The 26,962-nt window shown below is 34.7% G+C and overlaps 1 protein-coding gene across 3 annotated transcripts in view; it reads right to left on the reverse strand.

Moving 5' to 3' along the window:
• 5-HT7 (5-hydroxytryptamine receptor 7) overlaps positions 1-23,352 on the reverse strand; it is a 106,553-nt gene extending 83,201 nt beyond the window's left edge. For all 3 annotated transcript variants that reach the window (XM_081979235.1, XM_081979232.1, XM_081979231.1), the window contains exon 1: positions 22,939-23,352. The gene's annotated coding sequence lies outside the window, so the exon portion shown is untranslated. The remainder of the gene's footprint in view (positions 1-22,938) is intronic.
• Between the last annotated feature and the right edge of the window lie 3,610 nt (positions 23,353-26,962).

The raw sequence follows: 26,962 nt of genomic DNA on the forward strand, positions 1-26,962 counted from the left end.
CACTTTTTGCAAAAATGGCATTTTTTCAGTTTTTGAATTATTGTAACTTTTTTATTTAAACTCTTATAGTTTTCACTAAAACGCCATTAGAAAGAGAATAAAAAATTCTACAAAATGAGCCAAAACTGGCCTCTCTAGCCCTTCATGTTACCGAGATATTGAATTTCAAAAAGTGGTAAAAAAATACCCCTAACACCCCCCCATTCTTTCAATTTTTTTGAAAAATGAAAAATTTTAAAGTGCTTTTTTTGTACTTATTTTACCTAATTTAAGGCCCTTTGGTATTAATATGCCCATTACTGTGCATTAGAACCTTCCTGGAGCAAAATAAAAAATTGCCAAAATTGCACTTTTTGCAAAAATGGCATTTTTTCAATTTTTGAATTATTGTAACTTTTTTATTTAAACTCTTATAGTTTTCACTAAAACGCCATTAGAAAGAGGATAAAAAATTCTACAAAATGAGCCAAAATTGGCCTCTCTAGCCCTTCATGTTATCGAGATATTGAATTTCAAAAAGTGGTAAAAAAATACCCCTAACACCCCCCCATTCTTTCAATTTTTTTGAAAAATGAAAAATTTTAAAGTGCTTTTTTGTACTTATTTTACCTAATTTAAGGTCCTTTGGTATTAATATGCCCATTCCTGTGCATTGTAACCTTCCTGGAGCAAAATAAAAAATTGCTAAAATGGCACTTTTTGCAAAAATGGCGTTTTTTTCAATTTTTGAATGATTGTAACTTTTTTATTTGAAGTTTTAGAGGTTTCACTGGAGCACTATTAGGAAAAGGATAAAAAACACTACAAAATGTGCCAAAACTGACCTGTCTAGCCCTTCATGTTACCGAGATATTGAATTTCAAAAAGTGGTAAAAAAATACCCCTAACACCCCCCCATTCTTTCAATTTTTTTGAAAAATGAAAAATTTTTAAAGTGCTGTTTTTGTACTTATTTTACCTAATTTAAGGTCCTTTGGTATTAATATGCCCATTGCTGTCCATTGGACCCCTCCTGGAGCAAAATAAAAAATTGCCAAAATTGCACTTTTTGCAAAAATGGCATTTTTTCAATTTTTGAATTATTGTAACTTTTTTATTTAAACTCTTATAGTTTTCACTAAAACGCCATTAGAAAGAGGATAAAAAATTCTACAAAATGAGCCAAAACTGGCCTCTCTAGCCCTTCATGTTACCGAGATATTGAATTTCAAAAAGTGGTAAAAAAATACCCCTAACACCCCCCCATTCTTTCAATTTTTTTGAAAAATAAAAAATTTTAAAATGCTTTTTTTGTACTTATTTTACCTAATTTAAGGTCCTTTGGTATTAATATGCCCATTCATGTGCATTGTAACCTTCCTAGAGCAAAATAAAAAATTGCCAAAATGGCACTTTTTGCAAAAATGGCGTTTTTTTCAATTTTTGAATGATTGTAACTTTGTTATTTGAAGTTTTAGATGTTTCACTGAAACACTATTAGAAAAAGGATAAAAAACACTACAAAATGAGCCAAAACTGACCTCTAGCCCTTCATGTTACCGAGATATTGAATTTCAAAAAGTGGTAAAAAAAAATACCCCTAACACCTAAATTTGCACTTTTTGCAAAAATTTAAAATAACTGACTGACTTCAAATCTGACTGATTTCAAATTTGAACTTGTTGTTGGCTTTTCTTTGACCTGATTTGATTTTAATTAATTAATACACCACACAATGTTATTAGTGATGCGGTGTTAACGCAGTTACCGGATAAAAGAAGTCTCGAAAACGCCACAAAGGAATTTTATTCTTTTTCGGGCTGCGAGAATAATCCCGGTCGTGTTTTATCTACCAGGAATACTTTGAAAACACCGGATATTCTTATGGAAGCAAGCGTCGCTTCTTTATGTAAATGGCGAGTTCAAAGGAGAAGCCTGGCCGAAGATTGAGCTTTCACTCCTTTTAGAGCATTTTAAAAATTCCTATAAAGCGCGATGTTGGAAAAAAAATTAGAGTAAACCAAAATCAATAAAAGAGTCTTGACAAATTACGGAAATTGATATCTTTTATAATAACATACTTAAGTTTATAGTTTGGCGTCTTAGAAACGCCTAAACAACGCTAATTTATGAATTTATAAAAATAATTAGGACTCGTGTGAAATGATGCAAACATCGAGAATGGTTAACTGATTTATGATCTGAAATTGTTTACCCAGTCATTAGATATGGCTGTTTTACTTTCTTCAATCAATTTAACGTTCACAATTTATGGGATCATCTTCTAATATCCGCGTTATGAATGTCACAACATGTTGTGCTTAATAACCTTCGCATTATTGTCTTTTTGGTCGTAGTTTGTGATTAGCCCAAAAATGCTGTCCTAATCCATCCTAATTTGCAGCATAAATAAACAAATTTAGGACTTATTATATACAAAACAAAATATCGAAGTTAATCAATCAGCATTAGAAAGTTAACAAAAAGTTGGCTTTTTCCTGATCAATCGGGTGATTCGTCAACCTGTCCGATTCCAGTAAACAATAAACCTGGCCTATATTATAACCAAACTTCACCAAACTCCACTTTTTTTCGAGACATAACCAAAAAATCGATCCTCGGTTAATAAATATAAGAAAAAGTTTCTTTGGCAGTTTAAACGTTAAGAAGTAAATGAAAAATGTGCGAGTGGCGGAAAGTTGTTGTTTATTAAATTGCCTGTCGAACTTGTAAAATACGAGTGTCGTTCTGAAAAGTTGACGGGCTTTTTTTTCTTGGTGGGAGACCCTTATCAGTAAACCGGGATGGCATTTCCATGATTTTAAAAGTCAATGAGATTATTGGTCGCCCTTTACTGCGATAAGCACGGACCTTTGTCCAACCTTTTTTTTGTTCTGGAAAAATCGCTTAACTGGAAAAATATTGTTGAAATGCAACAGATCGGGTTTATGGGCGGGGGAATTTTCAAAAAGCACTAAAATTGATTTATGCTCGCTTTATGAAGTTTCGGAAATATTAACCTTTTTTATTGGCCGTTTGTACAGTTTGAAATTGCGGCATGTTCATCTAAATGCGATTTAATGAAATTTTAGAAACCACCATTTCCTCGAATTTTGTTTCAATAAACAGTGTTTGTTTAAGTATCAATAAACTGTCACTCGTGAGTGTAATAATTAATGAAGTAAGTGAAAATTCACTCACTGTAACAATTCTTAGCAACTGTAAGCCACTTGCAGAGGTTTCTGACGATTTTTAGAAAGTTCCTTAGAGGTTTATGGCGGATTGCACCGATGTATGTCAGGTTTAAGCAAAATTATGCTTTGACTGTAACAGGTCATGTGCAAAATGTCACAGTCAAATGAAAACTTAGCCTAGGGTGTCTTTAAATATGTCGGTGGAAATGGTCTTTAGAACCCTACTTGTATAGGACTTTGGAAATTTCAGCATGATTCTAGAGCTTTTCAGAAGCATTTAGAGGACACTGCCATCTTCTTAATGGATCTAGAAGCTTTAGACAATTTAAAACAATTATTGGAAAATGTAAAACACTTGTAAAGACTTCTGGCACTTTTTAGAAGGTTGTCAGTAGCACTTGGAAGTCCCTGGAAGGTTCAAAATGGTCCTAGAGGTGTCAGTTACTTTTTAGAAAGTTCCTAATAGCATTTAGAAGCTTATGGAGTTCTGGGAAAATTTAAGACAATTGTAGAGGACTTTGGCACTTTTTAGAAGGTTCTCAATAGTATTTTATGGAAATTTTATGGAAAGAGGAAATTTCAAGGTTTGTGGAAATTTCAAAATGGTCTTAGAGGCCTCTGGCAATTTAAAACACTTCTAGAAAAATTTAAGACAGTTATAGAGGACTCTGGAACTTTTTAGAAGGTTCTCAATAGTATTTAGAGGTTTGGGGAAATTTCAATATGGTCTTAGGGGCCTCTGGCAATTTAAAACACTTTTGGGAAAATTTAAGACAGTTATAGAGGACTCTGGAACTTTTAAGAAGGTTCTCAATAGTATTTAGAGGTTTGTGGAAATTTCAAAATGGTCTTAGAGGCCTCTGGCAATTTAAAACACTTGGACTGGAAAAATTGAAGGGAGTTATAGAGGACTCTGGAACATTTTAGAAGGTTCTCAATAGTATTTAGAGGTTTATGGAAATGTCAAAATGGTCCTAGAGGCCTCTGGCAATTTAAAACACTTTTGGGAAAATTTAAGACAGTTATAGAGGACTCTGGAACTTTTAAGAAGGTTCTCAATAGTATTTAGAGGGTTGTGGAATCTTCAAAATGGTCTTAGAGGCCTCTGGCAATTTAAAACACTTCTGAGAAAATTTAAGACAGTTATAGAGGACTCTGGAACTTTTTAGGAGATTCTCAATAGTATTTAGAGGTTTGTGGAAATTTCAAAATGGTCTTAGAGGCCTCTGGCAATTTAAAACACTTTTGGGAAAATTTGAGACAGATGTAGAGGATTTTGGCACTTTTTAGAACGTTCTCAATAGTATTTAGAGGTTTGGGGAAATTTCAAAATGGTCCTAGAGACCTCTGGCAATTTAAAACACTTTTGGGAAAATTTAAGACAGTTGTAGAGGATTTTGGAACTTTTTAGAAGGTTCTCAAAAGTATTTAGAGGTTTATGGAAATTTCAAAATGGTCTTAGAGGCTTCTAGCAATATAAAACACTTCTAGAAAAATTTAAGATAGTTATAGAGGACTCTGGAACTTTTTAGAAGGTTCTCAATAGTATTTACAGGTTTGTGGAAATTTCAAAATGGTCTTAGAGGCCTCTGGCAATTTAAAACACTTCTAGGAAAATTTAAGACAGTTTTAGAGGATTTTGGAACTTTTTAGAAGGTTCTATATAGTATTTAGAGGTTTGTGGAAATTTCAAAATGGTCCTAGAGGCCTCTGGCAATTTAAAACTCTTCTGGGAAAATTTAAGACAGTTGTAGAGGATTTTGGCACTTTTTAGAAGGTTCTCCATAGTATTTAGAGGTTTATGGAAATTTCAAAATGGTCCTAGAGGCCTCTGGCAATTTAAAACACTTCTGGGAAAATTTAAGACAGTTGTAGAGGATTTTGGCACTTTTTAGAAGGTTCTCAATAGTATTTAGAGGTTTGGGGAAATTTCAAAATGGTCCTAGAGGCCTCTGGCAATTTAAAACACTTCTAGGAAAATTTAAGACAGTTGTAGAGGATTTTGGTGCTTTCTAGAAGGTTCTCAATAGTATTTAGAGGTTTGTGGAAATTTCAAAATGGTCTTAGAGGCTTCTGGCAATTTAAAACACTTCTAGAAAAATTTAAGATAGTTATAGAGGACTCTGGAACTTTTTAGAAGGTTCTCAATAGTATTTAGAGGTTTGTGGAAATTTCAAAATGGTCCTAGAGGCCTCTGGCAATTTAAAACACTTCTAGGAAAATTTAGGACAGTTATAGAGGACTCTGGAACTTTTTAGAAGGTTCTCAATAGTATTTAGAGGTTTGGGGAAATTTCAAACTGGTCCTAGAGGCCTCTGGCAATTTAAAACACTTCTAGGAAAATTTAAGACAGTTATAGAGGATTTTGGCACTTTTTAGAAGGTTCTCAATAGTATTTAGAGGTTTATGGAAATTTCAAAATGCTCTTAGAGACCTCTGGCAATTTAAAACACTTCTGAGAAAATTTAAGACAGTTATAGAGGACTCTGGAACTTTTTAGAAGATTCTCAATAGTATTTAGAGGTTTGGGGAAATTTCAAAATGATCCTAGAGGCCTTGGGCAATTTAAAACAACTCTGGGAAAGTTTAAGACACTTGTAGAAGCTTCTGGCATTTTTTAGAACGTTGTTTAAAAAACCTTAATAAACTAACTATAGCTGGTAGATAAAAGGACGTAATACAACAATCAGAAATTACTGAACAGAAAGTAAAGCTTTAAAAAAAAAGAGACAGACAAAACATTTTTAAGCACCCTCACCTACAGGACCTTTATTTTACCGTAACACTTTTGGTTCCATTATCCCATTTAACATATTTAATTGATCTCTTCAAAACGCAATTTAATTAAACATTCGCCTATATGGAAATCAGGTTATTAAACGCGTTCCGAAAGCAAATCGAGGAGGGACAATTGAATTAATCAAAATAACAACTGGAGAGAGAGAGATGGAGAGGATTAACAATTTCAAATCAATTTGCTTTATCGGATATCGGCAAATTGCAGACGCACAGATAGTTGTGATAATCCGATGCGAATGTGACCATTCCCACCAATTAGCCGGGACCGGGCAAACAAGCACATTCTCGCGTTCAAATTTCAAATTAGAGACTGATTGTGACCAAATTTAGGAAAAAGCGAAAACTTTCTCTTCTTTTGGTGGCCAAGTTTTCCATCGTTTTCCATTAGGCGAAGTTTCGGATAATTTGTCAGGCCCGTTCGGTGTTATATATTTACCTATTCGGTTGCGAAGATCGATAATGGCCGAAGCTCTAATTTCCGAATAGAGCGAGAGTTATAGAGTGACGTGGATAAATCTTGTTATTGGTCTCCATTAGTTTCTAAACCGGTGTTGGTTTTAATTTGCGGAATCGCTTCTTTGTAGGCGGCAATACTTGATTGATTGCCTTGTTTAACCCTCCTAACGTTTTCAAACCTCACACATAAAGAGCTATTCAGTTTCCGCTAAACTCGGGAAATAGTTACTCCGACCCTAATTAAATCATGTGTTGAGTAATGATCGCTTGAAATTTGTCAAAGTTGTGAGTGGAATTAGTTATAATTGACAGTGCTAAATCAACGAAATGTACATACAATTGGCTCAATTATTGACCAAAACGTGCTCAAGACGCCTTAATCATCCAATCAATCTTTCCAAGTTGGTGGCGTCGAGTAGGCCGTCGTCGATATTACTTCCCCTCTCCCCTGTCAAGGACTCAACCCCCCAAATAACAACACTCCCTTTTCGTCCATCGAAAACCTTTTTACTTTTGCTTGTTTTCCGCTCTTTCCATCATCCTCCATTAACGGTAGCGGTAATTCGATAGAGTTCTGATTTTTCTTATGTTTACCCTTTGGGATGACGAATCGATTTCGCAAACTACCCGAAATCGTTTTATCATTTTCCTCTCGATTTCTGCGGTGCCTCTTCCACCCCGTCAAGGGCAAAAAAAAAGGAAAGTCGAGAATAAATGCATGTTTAAAAATTACTTTCGTAAAACCGTTTGTTTTTTGATTAACGACCGTTGCGTGATTGATGCTTATGCCCGTTTTATTTGATCGTTCAAAGGACGGTAAAAAAAGTCGGAAAGCTAACTGCGACTTGGGTCTTTGAAAAAACGCCACGTGGCTTTTCCAGAATATTTTATTACCGCAATATAATTTCCGTAATTTCCAAACAAATCAGACAATCGCTTGAATCACTAAAAACAAGAGATATCACTATAATTCTTGGAGACTTTAATGCGAAAGTCGGAAAAGGGAAGAGTGAAAGGTACATAGGTGAATATGGATTGGGGACAAGAAATGAAAGAGGCGATAGATTGGTACTATTCTGTCAGGAGGAGATGATAGTAACCAATACCTTGTACAAACTTCCAAGCCGACGTCTCTACACATGGAAGTCCCCGCAGGACAAGGAACAAAACACGATAAGAAATCAAATAGACTATATCTTGATAAGCGCAAGATGTAGAAACAATATTAAGGCAGTTAAGACTTACCCGGGTGCTGATGTCTCCTCGGACCATAATCCCCTAGTCGCTCGAATGCACGTTAAACTCAAAAGAATCATAAAGAAGAAAGAAACCCGGTTAAATATAGAACACTTAAAGAACCAGGAAATACGAAATGAGCTACAAACAAGAATAAACAAAAATCTGGAAACACTCGAAAGTAAGGAAGAATACCGGAACTGCAGAAACATAAATGAAAAATGGTGTAGACAATAGACATGTTAAAGAAAGAGAAGCCCGCAGGAAGGAAAGAATGTATAACTGGCGAAATCCTTGATCTCATGTATAAGAGGAGAAGCTATAAAGGAAAAAATGAACAACGATATAAAGAAACACAACGAATACTCCGCTCAAAAATCAGGAAAGCAAAAGAAGACTACTATAAACAAAAATGCGAAGAAATTGAGAAATTACAAGCCAAACATGATAGCTTCAACATACACAAAAAGATCAAAGAACTCGCCGGCACCAATAAACAAAAGCAACTCAATATATTATACAACAACAACGGAAAAATAGTCACAGAAACAGTACAAAAACTAGAAATATGGAAAGACTACATTACACAACTATTCGAAGATGAAGTGACATATGCACTGGAGATGCTGAAGAACGGAAAAGCTGCAGGTCCGGACCAACTGCCAGTGGAGATTCTTAAGCTGATAGAGGAAGACCGTATTCATATTTTGGTAGAATTAATCAATACCATATATAGACCAAGAATAATACCAAATGACTGGTTGCTGTCAACTTTTATAACTCTTCGAAAAAAGAAAAATGCCAAGCAGTGCTCTGACTACCGTACCATTAGCTTGATGGCTCACATATTGAAAGTCCTGCTGAAGGTGGTCCGTGGTAGAGTATTCAGGAAAATAGACATAGACATCGGCGATACACAATTTGGATTCCGTAAAGGCCTGGGAATAAGGGAAGCGCTAGTTTCACTCAATGTCCTGTCACATAGATGTCTAGATATAAATCAAGACATATATACATGCTTTATAGACTACAATAAAGCTTTCGATAAAGTAAGGCATGACTTGCTCATAGAAACATTAATAAAGAGAAGAATAGAGACATAAGAATAATATCAAACTTATACTATGGTCAAAAAGCAGTAGTACGAATAGAAGACATGACATCAGAAGAAATAGAAATACAGAGAGGTGTTCGTCAAGGGGGTATACTATCACCAATCCTCATTAATCTGTACTCGGAGGACATAATAAATAGGGCACTTGATGATCAGAACATAGGCATTAAGATCAACGGCATGACAATAAATAATCTGAGGTATGCTGACGATACAGTTATTCTGGCTGGAACATACGAAGATCTGCAGACGCTAATTAATAGAATGGTGACGGTAAGCGAAGAATATGGACTATCACTGAACATAAACAAAACAAAATATATGTTGATGACAAAAACAACTCAGGACATTCGTAGGATATACGTAAACAATCAACCTATTGAGAGAGTAAGAGAATACAAATACCTAGGCACGACCATTAATGTAAACAACGACAGCTCACAAGAAATACGAATCAGAATCGAACAGGCCAGAAGCACATTTATAAAAATGAAAAGGCTTTTCTGCTGTCGGGATCTAAACCTGGAACTGAAAATACGACTAATGAGATGCTATGTGCTGTCCGTACTGTATTATGGGATGGAAGCCTGGACGCTGAAGGTAACCGAAATGAGGAGACTGGAAGCGTTTGAGATGTGGGTATACCGAAGAATACTGAGGATTTCATGGGTAGACAGAATAACCAACGTGGAAGTGATTAACTGATTAACAATTAAGGTCAGAAAATTGCAATATATGGGACATGTCATGAGGGGGGAAAAGTATCGAATATTGCAACTTATTATGCAAGGAAAAATCGAGATCTGTGGTGAGAAGACGTAATTCATGGCTGAAGAACCTTAGAGAATGGTTTGGTTGCAATAACAACGAACTATTTAGAGCTGCGGTCACAAGAATAAGAATCGCCCTGATGATTGCCAACCTTCGAAACGGAGACGGCACCTGAAGAAGAAGATTGGTCAATCACCCACTGTACTGCCACACATGTGAACTTATTTTATTAGATATTGGGGTTATTTTGCCACCAAACCTAAAACCTGTGAAGATAACTCACATAAATTTTGTGTCCCAAAAATGAAACTCACTCTGAAATTCTTACATCAGTTTGCAATTATTCTCAATCATTCAATTTATTCTCCCATTACACTCATTTTTACAAGTTTTATAAAAAGTGGGCCTTAATAATGGTAATTTCTTTAATCATCTTTAATTCCTGACTTTGTCACCAAAAATAAAATTTACAATCTCATTATATGGTGCAATACCTTATCAGTTACACTATATCAGGCGGATATTTTGAACCCGAATCGAAATTTCTTGACAAAAAGCATTGAAGTGAATCTTGTCTGATTAATTCGATTGATCTTTGGTCGTTACCTAAGGTCAACAGTTAACCTCTAGGAAATTGGTGTGTGAGAATTAAAGGCCAAATTACTACGGGATGTTAGGTTTAATGACTAAAAAATGTAGTAGGTACCGGCCTGGTGACCCCGTTGTCGCTTATCTCATTGCTCGTTCAATGTCAAGTTAATATAATTCCTCTGCGTGTGGCACATTACAAACAAATTAAAAGTTGTAGAAGTTTACTCTATTAGAGCTAATTTAAGGTCCATTCACACTGTTCCAGTTCTATTTTTTTCCAGGAATAAATGGAATTGGATCACTCTGGACACGCTTGTTTGGTGTGTTTAAATGGCCATTTGGGAATATTACTGGAAAATTTTGACCGTTTCCTCTGTCATGGAATATGATGTATTATTTCTCGTTTACATTGATTTGTGGATGACGAATGATTTATGTGTAGCTGCCCACTATAGTATTTAGACATTCAGTTTTCATAATATATTTCTCGAAATAGTTTGATTAGTCTTAAATTCTTACCATACACGTTCAGTATGATCTCAAGGTCTGGACTGTACAGTCCTGGACTGAGTCTGTATCTAATTTTGTACTGTTTCTTTTATGTTATTAGATAGGAAATTTAATGAGGATTCCAAAAAAGTGCTTAAAACAGTCATTTTCCCACTTCAAGTGGGCTTTACAGGCGATTTTGTTTTTGACTTTCGAATTGTGTTTCTGGCACATCAAACTTTGACACCACTTTTCTCTCCGACTTTACATGATTTCGTTGTGGTTTTTATGTCGTTGGATAGGAAATTTAATGGGGATTCCAAAAATGTGCTTAAAACTGTAATTTTCCCAGTCCAAGTGGGTTTTATAAGCGATTTTGTTCTTGACTGTCCTTTCAAACTGTCTCTCTGACAGTTCAAACTTTGACACCACTTTTCTCCCTGACTGTACCAAATTTTAAAGTGTTTTTTGAGGTTATTGGATAGGAAATTTAATGAGGATTCCAAAAATGTGCTTAAAACTGTCATTTTCCTACTACAAGTGGGTTTTACAGGCGATTTTGTACTTGACTGTCCTTTCAAACTGTCTTTCTGGCAGTTCAAATTTTGACACCACTTTTCTCCCTGACTGTACCAAATTTTAAAGTGTTTTTTGAGGTTATTGGATAGGAAATTTAATGAGGATTCCCAAAATGTGCTTAAAACTGTCATTTTCCCACTACAAGTGGGTTTTACAGGCGATTTTGTACTTGACTGTCTTTCTGGCAGTTCAAATTTTGACGTCACTTTTCTCCCTGACTGTACTAAATTTTAAAGTGTTTTTTGAGGTTGTTGGATAGGAAATTTAGTGAAGATTCCAAAAATGTGCTTAAAACTGTCATTTTCCCATTCCAAGTGGGTTTTACAGGCGATTTTGTACTTGACTGTCCTTTCAAACTGTCTTTCTGGCAGTTCAAATTTTGACGTCACTTTTCTCCCTGACTGTACTAAATTTTAAAGTGTTTTTTGAGGTTGTTGGATAGGAAATTTAGTGAAGATTCCAAAAATGTGCTTAAAACTGTCATTTTCCGATTTCAAGTGGGTTTTACAGACGATTTTGTCCTTGACTGTCCTTTCAAACTGTGTTTCTGGCAATTCAAACTTTGACACCACTTTTCTCCCTGACTGTACCAAATTTTAAAGTGTTTTTTGAGGTTATTGGATAGGAAATTTAATGAGGATTCCAAAAATGTGCTTAAAACTGTCATTTTCCTACTACAAGTGGGTTTTACAGGCGATTTTGTACTTGACTGTCCTTTCAAACTGTCTTTCTGGCAGTTCAAATTTTGACACCACTTTTCTCCCTGACTGTACCAAATTTTAAATTTTTTTTTGAGGTTATTGGATAGGGAATTTAATGAAGATTCCAAAAATGTGCTTAAAACTGTCATTTTCCTACTACAAGTGGGTTTTACAGGCGATTTTGTACTTGACTGTCCTTTCAAACTGTCTTTCTGGCAGTTCAAATTTTGACGTCAGTTTTCTCCCTGACTGTACTAAATTTTAAAGTGTTTTTTGAGGTTGTTGGATAGGAAATTTAGTGAAGATTCCAAAAATGTGCTTAAAACTGTCATTTTCCGATTCCAAGTGGGTTTTACAGGCGATTTTGTCCTTGACTGTCCTTTCAAACTGTGTTTCTGGCAATTCAAACTTTGACACCACTTTTCTTCCTGACTGTACCAAATTTTAAAGTGTTTTTTGAGGTTATTGGATAGGGAATTTAATGAGGATTCCAAAAATGTGCTTAAAACTGTCATTTTCCTACTACAAGTGGGTTTTACAGGCGATTTTGTACTTGACTGTCCTTTCAAACTGTCTTTCTGGCAGTTCAAATTTTGACGTCACTTTTCTCCCTGACTGTACTAAATTTTAAAGTGTTTTTTGAGGTTATTGGATATGAAATTTAATGAGGATTCCAAAAATGTGCTTAAAACTGTCATTTTCGCACTCCAAGTAGGTTTTACAGGCAATTTTGTACTTGACTGTCCTATCAAACTGTCTTTCTGGCAGTTCAAATTTTGACGTCACTTTTCTCCCTGACTGTACCAAATTTTAAAGTGTTTTTTGAGGTTATTGGATAGGAAATTTAATGAGGATTCCAAAAATGTGCTTAAAACTGTCATTTTCCCACTCCAAGTGAGTTTTACAGGCGATTTTGTTCTTGACTGTCGAATTGTGTTTCTGTTTCGTGACACGTGAGTGTGGGGGGAAAACACGACTCCGGCCAAACTGCGCAGTTCTGGAAATGTGTATGGTAGGCCTTAAGATTTCAAAGATTAATTTTAAGATAAATTCTTAGATTACGACCTCTAACGACCTAGGGGACGGTTTAGGGCAAATTTTAAATTTAAAACGTCCGACCCTGGTCAGACACTGTTATGGTGTTGGGTGTTGCGCACCCGGAAAAGAATTGTTGTGGTGGTCTCTGATGATGACCTAAAAGGCCGAAACCGGTTCACAAAGGATCAAGAAACAATTTTCACGTAGTATACACTTTTTTCTGATCTAGAAACTCTGTTTCAAAAGAACGTTACTATATGTATAGCATTACTGTTACTATTTCCTTTCTGCTGATTGAGGAAACAAAAGGCACAGACGCAAACTCTCCCAAAGACCCGAAGCAAATCGACCTGCGGACATAAACCGGCTGGGCAAACATAATGAAATTTGATCGTTGATAGCTCGAATACTCGATACACACTGAATTCCCTTCGGTTAATGGAAACCATAATGGAAACAGTGGCCGAGCAAATTCCATTGCGTAAACGAAAACGCAACCGACCTGGAAGGGCCACAATGCATATACGACTTACGCCAATTTGTCACTCAATTTCGGCGGTTATTCCCGTCGAACGTAGGAAGCTGGAGGAGGAACGGGTTTTAGTTTAGTGAGCCATCACCGGGGGCAATTTAGAATAGTAATGTTAATTGGGGTTGCGTTATGAAAACTATTAAGAGTAAAGAGCAATTTTTCTAGAAAAAAAAAGAATGTCTGTTTTTTTGCCCTTAAGCCCTAAATATGTCTTAATCGATTTTTGTCGTAAATTAGCGTCTTACTTAAATGATAACAAAATAAGATAAATCCTACGTAACAACGCTAATAATAAACCGAGTCAATAAGGTACTGTGTACATTGGAGTAAATTTTCGATTCGATGACATTCTGATGTGTTCAAATTGTTTACATGATCAATTTACTAAGGATCTAATAACTGTAAAAACTTTAAAGGAATTTGATGATTATGGCTCTGATTCTTTTCTACAACAATTAAACGTTTCATTTACTTAAATGACAAATAAAGCTCCGGTTCAGAAAAAGAGTTGGCAAAAATCATAGGAAATTTAATGAGGATTCCAAAAATGTGCTTAAAACTGTCATTTTCCCACTCCAAGTGGATTTTACAGGCGATTTTGTACTTGACTGTCCTTTCAAACTGTGTTTCTGACAGTTCAAATTTTGACACCACTTTTCTACCAGACTGTACTTAATTTTCTAGTGTTTTTTGAGGTTATTGGATAGGAAATTTAATGAGGATTCCAAAAATGTGCTTAAAACTGTAATTTTCCCACTCCAAGTGGATTTTACAGGCGATTTTGTACTTGACTGTCCTTTCAAACTGTGTTTCTGTTAGTTCAAACTTTGACACCACTTTTCTACCAGACTGTACTTAATTTTCTAGTGTTTTTTGAGGTTATTGGATAGGAAATTTAATGAGGATTCCAAAAATGTGCTTAAAACTGTCACTTTCCCACTCCAAGTGGATTTTACAGGCAATTTTGTCCTTGACTGTCCTTTCAAACTGTCTTTCTGGCAGTTCAAATTTTGACACCACTTTTCTCCCTGACTGTACCAAATTTTAAAGTGTTTCTTGAGGTTATTGGATAGGAAATTTAATGAGGATTCCAAAAATGTGCTTAAAACTGTCATTTTCCCACTCCAAGTGGGTTTTACAGGCAATTTTGTCCTTGACTGTCCTTTCAAACTGTGTTTCTGGCAGTTCAAATTTTGACGTCACTTTTCTCCCTGACTGTACCAAATTTTCTAGTGTTTTTTGAGGTTATTGGATAGGAAATTAATGAGGATTCCAAAAATGTGCTTAAAACTGTCATTTTCCCACTCCAAGTGGGTTTTACAGGCGATTTTGTACTTGAGTCCTTTCAAACTGTGTTTCTGAGAGTTCAAATTTTGACACCACTTTTCTACCAGACTGTACTTAATTTTAAAGTGTTTCTTGAGGTTATTGGATAGGAAATTTAATGAGGATTCCAAAAATGTGCTTAAAACTGTCATTTTCCCACTCCAAGTGGGTTTTACAGGCAATTTTGTTCTTGACTGTTCTTTCAAACTGTGTTTCTGGCAGTTCAAATTTTGACGTCACTTTTCTCCCTGACTGTACCAAATTTTAAAGTGTTTTTTGAGGTTATTGGCTAGGAAATTTAATGAGGATTCCAAAAATGTGCTTAAAACTGTCATTTTCCCACTCCAAGTGGGTTTTACAAGCGATTTTGTTCTTGACTGTCCTTTCAAACTGTGTTTCTGACAGTTCAAATTTTGACACCACTTTTCTACCAGACTGTACTTAATTTTCTAGTGTTTTTTGAGGTTATTGGATAGGAAATTTAATGAGGATTCCAAAAATGTGCTTAAAACTGTCATTTTCCCACTCCAAGTGGGTTTTACAGGCGATTTTGTCCTTGACTGTCCTTTCAAACTGTGTTTCTGACAGTTCAAATTTTGACACCACTTTTCTACCAGACTGTACTTAATTTTAAAGTGTTTTTTGAGGTTATTGGATAGGAAATTTAGTGAAGATTCCAAAAATGTGCTTTAAACTGTCATTTTCCCACTCCAAGTGAGTTTTACAGGCGATTTTGTTCTTGACTGTCCTTTCAAACTGTTTTTCTGACAATTCAAATTTTGACACCACTTTTCTACCAGACTGTACTTAATTTTCTAGTGTTTTTTGAAGTTATTGGATAGGAAATTTAATGAGGATTCCAAAAATGTGCTTAAAACTGTCATTTTCCCACTCCAAGTGGATTTTACAGGCGATTTTGTACTTGACTGTCCTTTCAAACTGTCTTCCTTTCAGAAAAAGAGTTGGCAAAAATCATCACCCACTGTCTTTGACGTGGCCTAAATCTTTTCTCCCGCGAGGGAAATTGATTCTAAAACGCATTAAAATTCCCGTTTTATCTCTCGAACACCCGGAATTATCTCTTTATATCGAAAGACAATCCATCCTTTGACAAACCGGCACGTCTCGAACAGAACAGAGCATCTTCGGCGACAAAGTGCCCGATTTAATTAAGTTCTCGGCATCCTTAACCGAGTCGATTGTTAAGTTGGGAGATTCGACTTGAAACCGCTAGAATTCTATCAAACTTTTGGAAAACCTGTTCATGAGCAACATGATTTTCTGCCTGAAAACCACTACACCAGAATCGTTATCTTTTCCCCGTTTTTTCGCTTTCACACAAATACTTTAATTCAACGTCGAGAGCTTTTTAAGGGCGAAACCCTAAAAAGTCCTGCACGTTCAATTTGAAATTTTCGTCTTGAGACATCGCGCTTTTATATGGTATGCCAGTAAAGGCGTCTTTTATGGGACTCCCTTCCTAATATATTCTCGTCCAGTGAAAGGTGAGGGCGTATTAAGAAATGCTTCCCATAATATTTTACGATTTATCGTTGAGAGTGGCGTTACAAATTTTAGATCCCGAACGATGTTCCTGTTTAGCCTTTATAGACATTTTTAAAACGGGCATTTTACGATCCTTTTTAAGGAATAATTTCCAACTAACGTAAATGACATTGCTTGGCCTTAGCAATGAATATCCATAAAATGTTCAGCCTGATTTGCTAATAATAGACATCCTAATAGTAATATTGCATGTTACTATGAGAAAAAGTTTGATATGAAAATGTTGTGCTTGACAAAGGAATTAGTAAAATGGAGATTTTTTCTTTAGGAATGATTAGAAAAAAAACACCCAAATAGATGGGGTAGGTATAATCAAGAAAATTGACTTTTTCAGAATTAATTCATCATTATGTTATTCTAGGACTGAATACTCTGTATTTCATTATACAGAATGCCACAAATTCGTGTCTAAGTATAGGGATCACGAAAAGGGTAAGAAATTGCAGAATTTGGAGTTACATAACATTTAAATGATCATCATTTTAGCTTCGAAAGCTTATTAAAAACGAATTCACCCATTATCCAATAATCAATATAACAATAATATTCGAACCGCTACGATTTCGATTAGATTAACTATATTATGTAGGTACATGTATCATTTTAATTCAATTGTTTATTTATTATAAACATAATTATGCCATGAATAGTGAGGTCGTTTAACCAGTCAAAGACGTCATTATGGTGCGTTCAGTAAATATTTTTGGACAGGAATAATACCAAACTGTGCCGTTATTAGATTATTTGTTTAATAACAGCAAACGTTTGCACTAATAAGATTAAAAAATACACTGCAGTTAATTATTAACGTATAAACTGATAAATCTAATACCGTTATTCTTATTGATATGGATGAATGATAAAAATTTTAATATCGCCAATGTCGTCCCCAATTTCGTACAAAACACAATCGAACCGAAAAGCGAAAATAAAAGTCTTTTGGAATCGATATGGCTGGCTTTTCGACAGGTCCTGAGGGAATAACGAACTAATTTTAAATTAAACAAGAATAAGGGCGGTATAAGCCCTTTGGTGGATTTAGTTAAATCTTGTCTGATATTGGTATTGATTATACTTTGTACCAAATAAATGTAATTACGTGGTGGTGCTTCTAAGAAATTAAAATGAGAGCACTACCGTGTATCCGCTATTATAAAAAACACTGAATATCGATTTAGGTATGGGCAGTTGCAAAAACAAATTTTCCATTTAAATTGAATTAATATAATATTAATCAAACTGTAACTGACGTCTAATATAGCAGGAATATAATTTTTTAGCAACCACGTTGCTGATTTTTGGTTTTGGCTCCCTTCACAGCCATCATGTCTAAAACGACGTTTAAACCAGGACAAGAACCCTTTTCTACTTTTAATTGTCTTTTCGTATTAAATCTTTTACAGGCGGCCACGCCTCTAATTTAATTAGAGAGGATCTCTCTAGCCCAAGGCTATTTTTACACGGGAAAGGTGCGGGTTTTTCAATATAAAAATACCGATGGAAATTTTTACGGCCGATCTAAAAGAAATAAAGTGCCGGACGCGTCTTTATCGGTCTTGTTATTGAACGTTGAAAAATTGGACCGAAAATGCAAAAATACTTTTATTGGTTGACCGGTCCGGCATATCTGGATGAATATTCGAAATCGGTACAGTTTAATGTCCACAAAGATTCTTTCGAAGAATGGCAGAAAGTCATTTTAAAAAAGTTTCCGTAACTCTAACAGTTTCTGAGATATTCGACCTTTTTTTTGAAAATTGCAAAATTTGGAAAATTTTGTGATTTCAGGGACCGTAAAAAGCTCAAAATGTTCATCTTGAAGTGCACTTTCATGTCGTACTAATTGAAACACGATTGAACATATACAGAGAGTTCAAAAAAACAAAAAGGGGCACAGTTAACTTTGAAACTAACGCTTTACCAGTGGTGACCGCGTTTACCCGGTTCTAAGTAGTGTAAACGTAGTTCGCTGGGTGAAAGCCATTCTGAACATTTTTGGCCTCTTGCAAAATTCCTGTAACTCTACCCATTTCCGAGATACTCATCTTGTTTAATTATATTTCTTTCTTTAAACTCTAATCAAGGTAAGTCGCCGTTAGAAAAAGAATAAAAAAACTACAAAACGAGCCAAAACTCGCCTCTGTAGCTCCTCACGTTCCCGAGATATTAAATCTTATAAATTTTTTTAAATTTTTTTGAAAAATACAAAAATTTAAAGTGTTTTTTTTGTACTTATTTCACTTAATTTAAGGTCCTTTGGTATAAATATGTTTTTTGCTGTGCATTAGAACCCTCCTGGAACAAAATAAAAAATTGCCAAAATTGCACTTTTAGCAAAAACGACATTTTTTCAGTTTTGGAATAATTGTAACTTTTTTATTTAAACTCTTATAGTTTTTACTAAAACGCCATTAGAAAGAGGATAAAAAATACTACAAAATGAGCCAAAACTGGCCTCTCTAGCTTTTCATGTTACCGAGATATTGAATTTCAAAAAGTACCTAAAAAACCTCTCTAGTACCCCCCCATTCTTTCAATTTTTTTGAAAAGTGAAAAATTTTAAAGTGCTTTTTTTGTGCTTATTTCACCTAATTTAAGGTTCTTTTGTATAAATATGCCCTTTGCTGTGCATTAGAACCCTTATGGAGCAAAATAAAAATTTGCCAAAATTGCACTTTTGACAAAAATTGAATTTTTTGACTTTTTGAAAAATCGTAGCTCTTTTATTTAGACTCGTAGGAAATTCGTTCCTACGTCATTCGAAAAAGCGTAAAAAATACTACAAAATGAGTTTAAAATGGCCTCTCTAGCTCCTCATGTTCCCGAGATATTGAATTTCAAAAAGTACCTAAAAAACCTCTCTGGTACCCCCCCATTCTTTCAATTTTTGTGAAAAGTGAAAAATTTTAAAGTGCTTTTTTTGTGCTTATTTCACCTAATTTAAGGTTTTTTTGTATAAATATGCCCTTTGCTGTGCATTGGAACCCTTATGGAGCAAAAAAAAAAATTCAAAATTTTGACAAAAAATGGCATTTTTCGAATTTTTGAAAGGTTCAAAGTGGTTATTTTCCTTAATTTGAGGTCCTTTGGTATAAATATATCCTTTGCTGTGCATTAGAACCCTTATGGAGCAAAATAAAAATTTGCCAAAATTGCACTTTTGACAAAAATTGAATTTTTTGACTTTTTGAAAAATCGTAGCTCTTTTATTTAGATTCGCAGGAGATTCGTTCCTACGCCATTCGAAAAAGCATAAAAAATACTACAAAATGAGTTAAAAATGGCCTCTCTAGCTCCTCTTGTTCCCGAGATATTGAATTTCAAAAAGTACCTAAAAAACCTCTCTAGTACCCCCCCATTCTTTCAATTTTGTTGAAAAGTGAAAAATTTTAAAGTGCTTTTTTTGTGCTTATTTCACTTAATTTAAGGTTTTTTTGTATAACTATGCCCTTTGCTGTGCATTGGAACCGTTATAGAGCAAAATAAAAATTTCCCAAAAATGCCCTTTTTACCAAACCTGTCATTTTTTCAGTGTTTTCCCAAGAACTGAACGAGAAACAGTCTTCCTCTCATATTTATGTTCAGCAATGTACGTTATTTCCCGTTCGAGACGATTTATAGAGTTCCGGATACTTTTCTACGTTAAGCAGTTTCTTTTGAAGAAAGTTAGGCAGAAAGCCAAGCTAAAATCGGAAGTGGAGTTACGTTTTATCCTTTTTAAAAGGAAAACTGATGAAGTCAATTTTTAGGGATTTATAACGTAATTTGAATGAACACACTCTGCCACTTCATCGTAATGTAAGTTCGTTTGATTAATTTATTAGGAAATGACTATTGTATCTAAAAAATTACCACCAAAAAGAAGGTCAAAAGTGTAGGAGTGAATGTGGGTTACTTTTGCTCAATGCTAGAAATTGTTTATTCTTTACCTGGTTGTAATCTCCATGAATTTCTCGTTTTCCTTCTCCAGCTTTTTAAGCACATTTTTGTAGATGTGATCCACCAAGCAACAAAAAAGTGAGTTTTGGTACTCTTAGTGTAATGACTGAAAGTGACTTATGTAACAAGCTATTTTTCTATTTCTGGCAAAATAAAAAGACTTTTAGCAAAACACGTAGGCAATATAAAATTGGTACAACTTTCAACCCTCTCCCAGGACCGTATTCGAACCAACATCATCCAGTTTCCGGAACTCCCTCACCAACCCCTCAGGAACGGCTCCTGCATTATAAATGTGTAATGTCGGTTTACCTTTTCTATGATTTGTACGGTCGGAAAAGCGTGCACGACCAGTTTCTCGATACCGTTTACGAGCCGTGGAAATTCGAAAAGTTTTCTGAAAACGCCTCCCACTCGAGTTTATTGCGAAGCTGTTGCTCCAACATTTTTCTCCACCCCCTTTGCGCCCCCTCTATCTTTCCTTCAACCATTCGAATTGCTCGTCATGGAAAAAGTTTCGATGCCGGTAATTTATTTTTCAATTTCGAGTCATTATTGTTTGGTGATTAGTTTTCGACAAGCGCAATTTTCTAGTTTTACTTCAAACTGACTGAAATTTGTTGGTAAAAATGTTAGTAATTTAATTTAAAAAGACAATCATTTTAATGTGATTGCTAGCAAAAATAATGACGTTTAATTTTGTTTTGTTTAAAAGCACTATTAGTGTACATAACTTCTGAAAGAAATAGGAGACTTAATAAGTAGAATCCAAAATGGATAAGTTGATTGTTTTCATTGAGAAAACCTGATATCATGTGCTATTAAATCATATAAATCCAAATTGACAATAAGTCATAATCAGTTGGAAGTTACAGAAAATATACCTTTAGAAGCTAAGAAAGACAAAATTTTAGAAATTGAACGTTGTACCAACACCAATTGTAGAGGAAGTAGGAAACTTGAATGTCTCTAGATACCATTTCCAAAGTTGACAGCCAAACAATTGTCCAAGACAGTCTACTTCTAGAGAAGAGTGAACAAACAATAATTGAGCAAGAGTACTAGAAGAGAAACACCAAAACAAACAAAATACTATTAGAATAAACAAGCACTATCCAAGAAACTATTGAATCTTCAGATGTACGTACACACACTCTTGAGTGAAGAAACAAAACTGTCATTTCTGAAAATTTAGTTTATGAATTTACTGTCGAACACACTTTCTGATAGTGTTCAAAGAAACTGTGATCGAACAATTGATTTGCAAGAAGAAAAAGAAAGGTACAGACTTAAAAAGTGCAGTGTCTTCTTCAGCTGAATTGATTGTGAAAGAACTGGAGCATGCTAGGGCTGTAGTTACGGAAATTGCTGACCAAGAACATGAAGCTACGGAAGAAAGGTCTGATACTAGCCCAGAAACTCTTGAAGTTAACGTAGGACAAGGACAAGTAGATTATTATAGAAGAAAATGTCTTGCTAGACTCTGTCATAGAGCAAATTTCTTGTACTACTGAAGCACTTAATATGGTAAAGATAATCTGACGCCATCTTTAAAATGGTGTATAATGCAAGACAACAGATGAGTTGATTGTTTTCATTGAGGAAACCTGATATCATGTGCTATTAAATCAGTTTTCTCAACAAAATCACGGAAATCTCCAAATTGACAATAAGTCAAACATAATCAGTTGGAAGTTACAGAAAATATACCTTCAGAAGCTAAGAAAGACAAAATTTTAGAAATTGAACGTTGTACCAACACCAATTGTAGAGGAAGTAGAAAACTTGAATGTCTCTAGATACCATTTCCAAAGTTGACAGCCAAACAATTGTCCAAGACAGTCTACTTCTAGAGAAGAGAAGAACACCAAAACAAACTAAATACTATTGGAAAAAGCAAGCAATATCCAAGAAACTATTGAATCTTCAGATGTACGTACACACTGCCTTGAGTGAAGAAACAAATGTTAAAGCTATTCCGTCATTTCTGAAAATTTAGTTTATGAATTTACTGTCAAACACACTTTCTGATGGTATTCAAAGAAACTGCGATCGAACAATTGATTTGCAAGAAGAAAAAGAAAAGTGCAGTGTCTTCTTCAGCTGAATTGATTGTGAAAGAACTGGAGCATGCTAGTGCTGTAAGAGAAGAAGAACATGAAGCTACGGAAGAAAGGTCTGATACAATCGCAGAAACTCTTGAAGTTAACATTAAAGATAAGGACAAGTAGATTATTATGGAAGAAAATGTACCTGAATGGGCACCATTCTATTATATCCATTTTACCACTGAAGCACTTAATATGGTAAAGATAACCTGACGCCATCTTTAAAATGGTGTATAATGCAAGACTGTTTTAAGCTTGACAGATTTATTTAAAAAACTAGCATAATACAATGATGATTGAACAAGGATAAAAAATTGTTTGAGCAAGACAGTCTAAAAATAAAAAAATAATTTACTTTTTTCAACTTCAGCGTATACGACTATTAATTACAGTTATTATTGATTATACTGGTAAAATATCAATAGTTCATTTCAATGTTAGTGGTGAGGCATAAAGTTATTTTTAGGCGTTTTCAACCACTTTTTGCAATTTACATTTAACACCAAAGTAATAAACTTACGTTATTTTCGAATTTCACTGAACACTTCTTAATCCCTGCCACTCAGAATAAAAAAACTAAAATGCTGAAACTGGTCTTCTTTTGGAGCGCGCCAATGTTCAAACTGGAGGAGCGCTCCGAAACTTTGCTGCTTCAACTTTTTTTCAAATTTCAAGTCTTTTGTACTGGCCGGCGAAAAAATCAATGTGCCCGCAACTCGTTTTGCATAAAACCGAAAAAATTAATTTGTATTTGATTTTAAAAAGGTAGAAAAAATAATTTAAAAAATTTGCGATGATGAATTTTAGGTTTGATTTTTTGGTTAATTTGGTACGGAACTCGCGATGGAAAAAAATATGAGAAAAATTCGATAATTTTGTGTGTCAAAAACGATTGCGAGCGACGCGATATCCTCGCTAACCGAGCTTTGATCGTCAACTGCTTCGGAGTATAGCGAGTTACGAGACCCGCGCCTTGCGCACTCCGGAATCAAAATGTATGTGTATACACTTATTCGACATTACATAAAAGCAATAAGAGATGAAAATTCGGCCTAAAGAGGCCTAACAACACAGGGAAAACAAGTGAAATTTTTTTCTCTTGGGCACTATTAATCCGTTCAGGTTAACACAAAAGGTGGGAAGAACGTGGAGTTTTATTACTAGCAGTTTGACTTTAAGGGCACCTGCACGGAATTTTTAAGTGGACTAGTGTATATAATGGTTCCCTTTTCTATTCCGGAAGTTTGCAGAAAACGTACCTTATGCAATACGTGCACAGTAGACATAATTTTACTAAGATTTAGTACACGTGTGTGAAGGTAACTAGGTCAATTTTGCTTTTTATAACTGAGTCAACCAAAAAGTTTCACTATGTCAAATACATCACGTGAATTGAATATTATGTAGGAATATTGGACCAATTAACTGCTGTATTGGCGTTTCAAGATATGAGATACTCCCTCTGGTGATCAGTTTTGAAAACAGTTCTGGACATTCCAGCTGTCATTTCTCCGTTTATTTACATTGATTTTGGTTAGGAATTTAACACTGGTTTCGTTAGGCACTTCAATGAAATGTCAAAAACAGCTGATTGAAGCTTTTCGCCATTAAAACACACTTTCTTATGAATACTTAAATTTAGTGAGACTTGATATTTTATAAAATGCCTGCCAAATTCATAAAAAAGTGTGTTTTTATGGCTGTGTTTGCCCTTTCACAAGTTTCAATGAGCTGTATTTGACATTTCATTGGAGTGCCTAATAAAATTCACAATCCAGTGACAATCGACTACTAATTATCCACGAAATAAAGGAAAAACGTCATATAGCACTGATCTCTAAAATGACGTGAACAGCTGATTTGCTGGAGTGCCTAATAAATATGACAGTATCATATTATTTATAATATTAGGTTAGGAACCTGTAGTCCAATTTTAGTTTGACTGGCTCATCGATCTTAACTTGAAACGCCAATATGAGGTCTGTTTGCAGAGAAAATCTCCAACTAGTAATCAGAGAATTAGATCACGCCCTCTATACCAGAAAGTCTAAAATGTCACTTTTAATGGCGGCGTTATCGGTTTTCGTACACGCAGTAAAAAATATGTTTTTTTTTAAATTGTTTTGTATAGTTGATTGCAAGTTGTGAGTGAAAAACCAAAAAAGGGTTCATTCCTGATCCAAATATGGATAGATAGAGCTTTTTTATACACCATCAAGTCCAGCCTAAACAAATTGGTTAGAACATTTGTCCTGGAAAGTACAACACACAGCAAACTAGTTTAAACACTGTTCAACGTAAGAAAATCTGTAAATCCTTGAAACTGGGTAAGCAAAACTGGTAAATGGTTCTTATGTTATTACCAAGAACATTTATTCAAAATTATTTTTGTTGCTCTCACAATGTTTTTTGTAAAGAAAAAAACTGACACGGTTGGGCTTTTTCCTGAATTGCTGTTACAATGTGGCTTGAAACACCTACGAACAGGCAGCAAACAAAAATAATCAAATAACCTCAAGTTTTGATTTTAAACCGTAAAAAATCATCTAATCCTCAAAAAACTCAATTTCCACAATACAAACAAACGCAAACTGTCACCACTATTTCCGCCATATTGGAATTTTTGACAAGCACTTTCTAGGCTTTCTAGTATAGTAGGCGGTGATTAGATACATCCATTGGCCACAAGTCAGGAAACGTCATAGTCACGTGAGCATTCAACCAATGAAACTTGACATTTACTCTTTCTGAGTTGGAAACCAGTCAGGGATTGCCTCTGCGAACAGACCTATGATCAAAAACAAGTAAGTTTTATTTAGTTTTTTTGAAATAATTACATTTCCTGCATTCTATCGATTTACGACTTACATAAGAATACAGTAATACATATTCAATATTGTGTGTGTAGTAAACATACTAAATTACGTACAGTGACACTAGTAAAAAACAGTCACGTGACCAAAAAATCACTCACTACTATCGTTTAACAGCCAATAGAAAACGGTCCAACCAGTTTATCAGTTTTCAAAAGTGATTTTACTGTTTTTGGTCCGAACGAGTAAAAAAAAGACAACAACATTTGCTGGCTGCTGTCAAAAAATAACGAATTCAGTTTGCAAACCAAATCACACTTTTCACAAGTCACGTGATCATTTCCTCAATTTTTAACCGAAAATTCCAGTCAAATTTAATTCAAAAAGTAAATACATAATTTTGATACACTTTCAAGTTACTCAAAAAGCAATTTTTAAGGTCACGTGACTCTCTCAACTATTTTTAATTTAAATTTGATACCTACATCAAAGATTTTTTCAATTATTATTAAAAAAGCAATTTTCAAGATCAAGTTGTAATTTTAACCTTAAAAAAATGCAAATTTACTGAAAACCATAGTTTCGGATCAAAACAGTAAGTTGAGCAAATTTTAAAATAATAAAAACAACGTGTCAAGCTTAATAGGAGATTCAAATAGGAAACGCCTATAATTCGACAACTTGGAATGTTTTTCTGCCAATGAGAGATCACCTGGAGGAGAGAAGAAAAACCTTAAAAAAGTAGACTCTAAAAGTAGATCGTAGACGTTTTTTGTCTACCACAAACAATTTGATCTGCCCATATTAAGACCCCACAAAGACGTCTTTTTAAGTTTAATTTTAACCAGAAAAAAACCTAAAATGTGATAAAACCTACCAATACCTGTACCAATTTTACTCCTGCAGTTTCCGAGATATTGGTCAAAAATGCTTATTACCTATACTGTTAGTGAAAAGTTGATAATGATTGCAAACAACGGAAACGTTTTAAATATCTCACTAAGTGACATTTGTTCATTTTTGTTATCACATGACTAACAGTTTAAAACTGGTAATAATGTCACGTGAATTATGATCAATTTTATGGGTAGTTTGTGATTGGTAAAAAAAGCAGCTTTTCTTGAAACAACAACTGATTTAAAAGTTTAACTTCTGGCATAAGAAAGGGCAGTAAAAAGGGCTGTATCGATTGGCCCGTTTAGTAAAAGTGGCTTTATTAAATGCCCGGGACAATATGAGTGCATTCGGTATTCACACGCGATTCCAATCGGGCCAAACTGACTATTAATCAATTCTCCACGTTCTCCTTATTCTCCCCTTGTTTGGGTTTTGTTTTCAGAGAGGGTGAGCGGTATATCCTCTTGTTTAGAATACCACACTAAGTTATACTTGCCGATATTCTGCAAATATTTAGTAGCCCTTCTGACAAATTTGCCCGAACTTTCAGTGAACCCCTCAATTACTTCTACAACCACCAAATTCGGTTGTATACTAATAGGTAGTTTTGAATATACACGTTTCTAACTTTACAAATCTAAAGTAAATATTTGATGTTTTGGCAACACATTTGCTATGAAAATTATTCGGTCCTTTAGACGTCGCCAACCTATTTAATTAATTTCGCTTTTTCATTGAGTATTGAAAATCAGCTTTCCTATTTATATAAATAAGGATTACGCTTTGGGTTCTGCTTTCCTTTTCGGGTTTATGTTACGAGAAATTTGTATCCCG

The sequence above is a fragment of the Ips typographus genome, linkage group LG4 (genome assembly GCF_016097725.1).
Source record: "Ips typographus isolate SLU linkage group LG4, UJ_Ityp_2.0, whole genome shotgun sequence".
Classification (NCBI taxonomy): domain Eukaryota; kingdom Metazoa; phylum Arthropoda; class Insecta; order Coleoptera; family Curculionidae; genus Ips; species Ips typographus.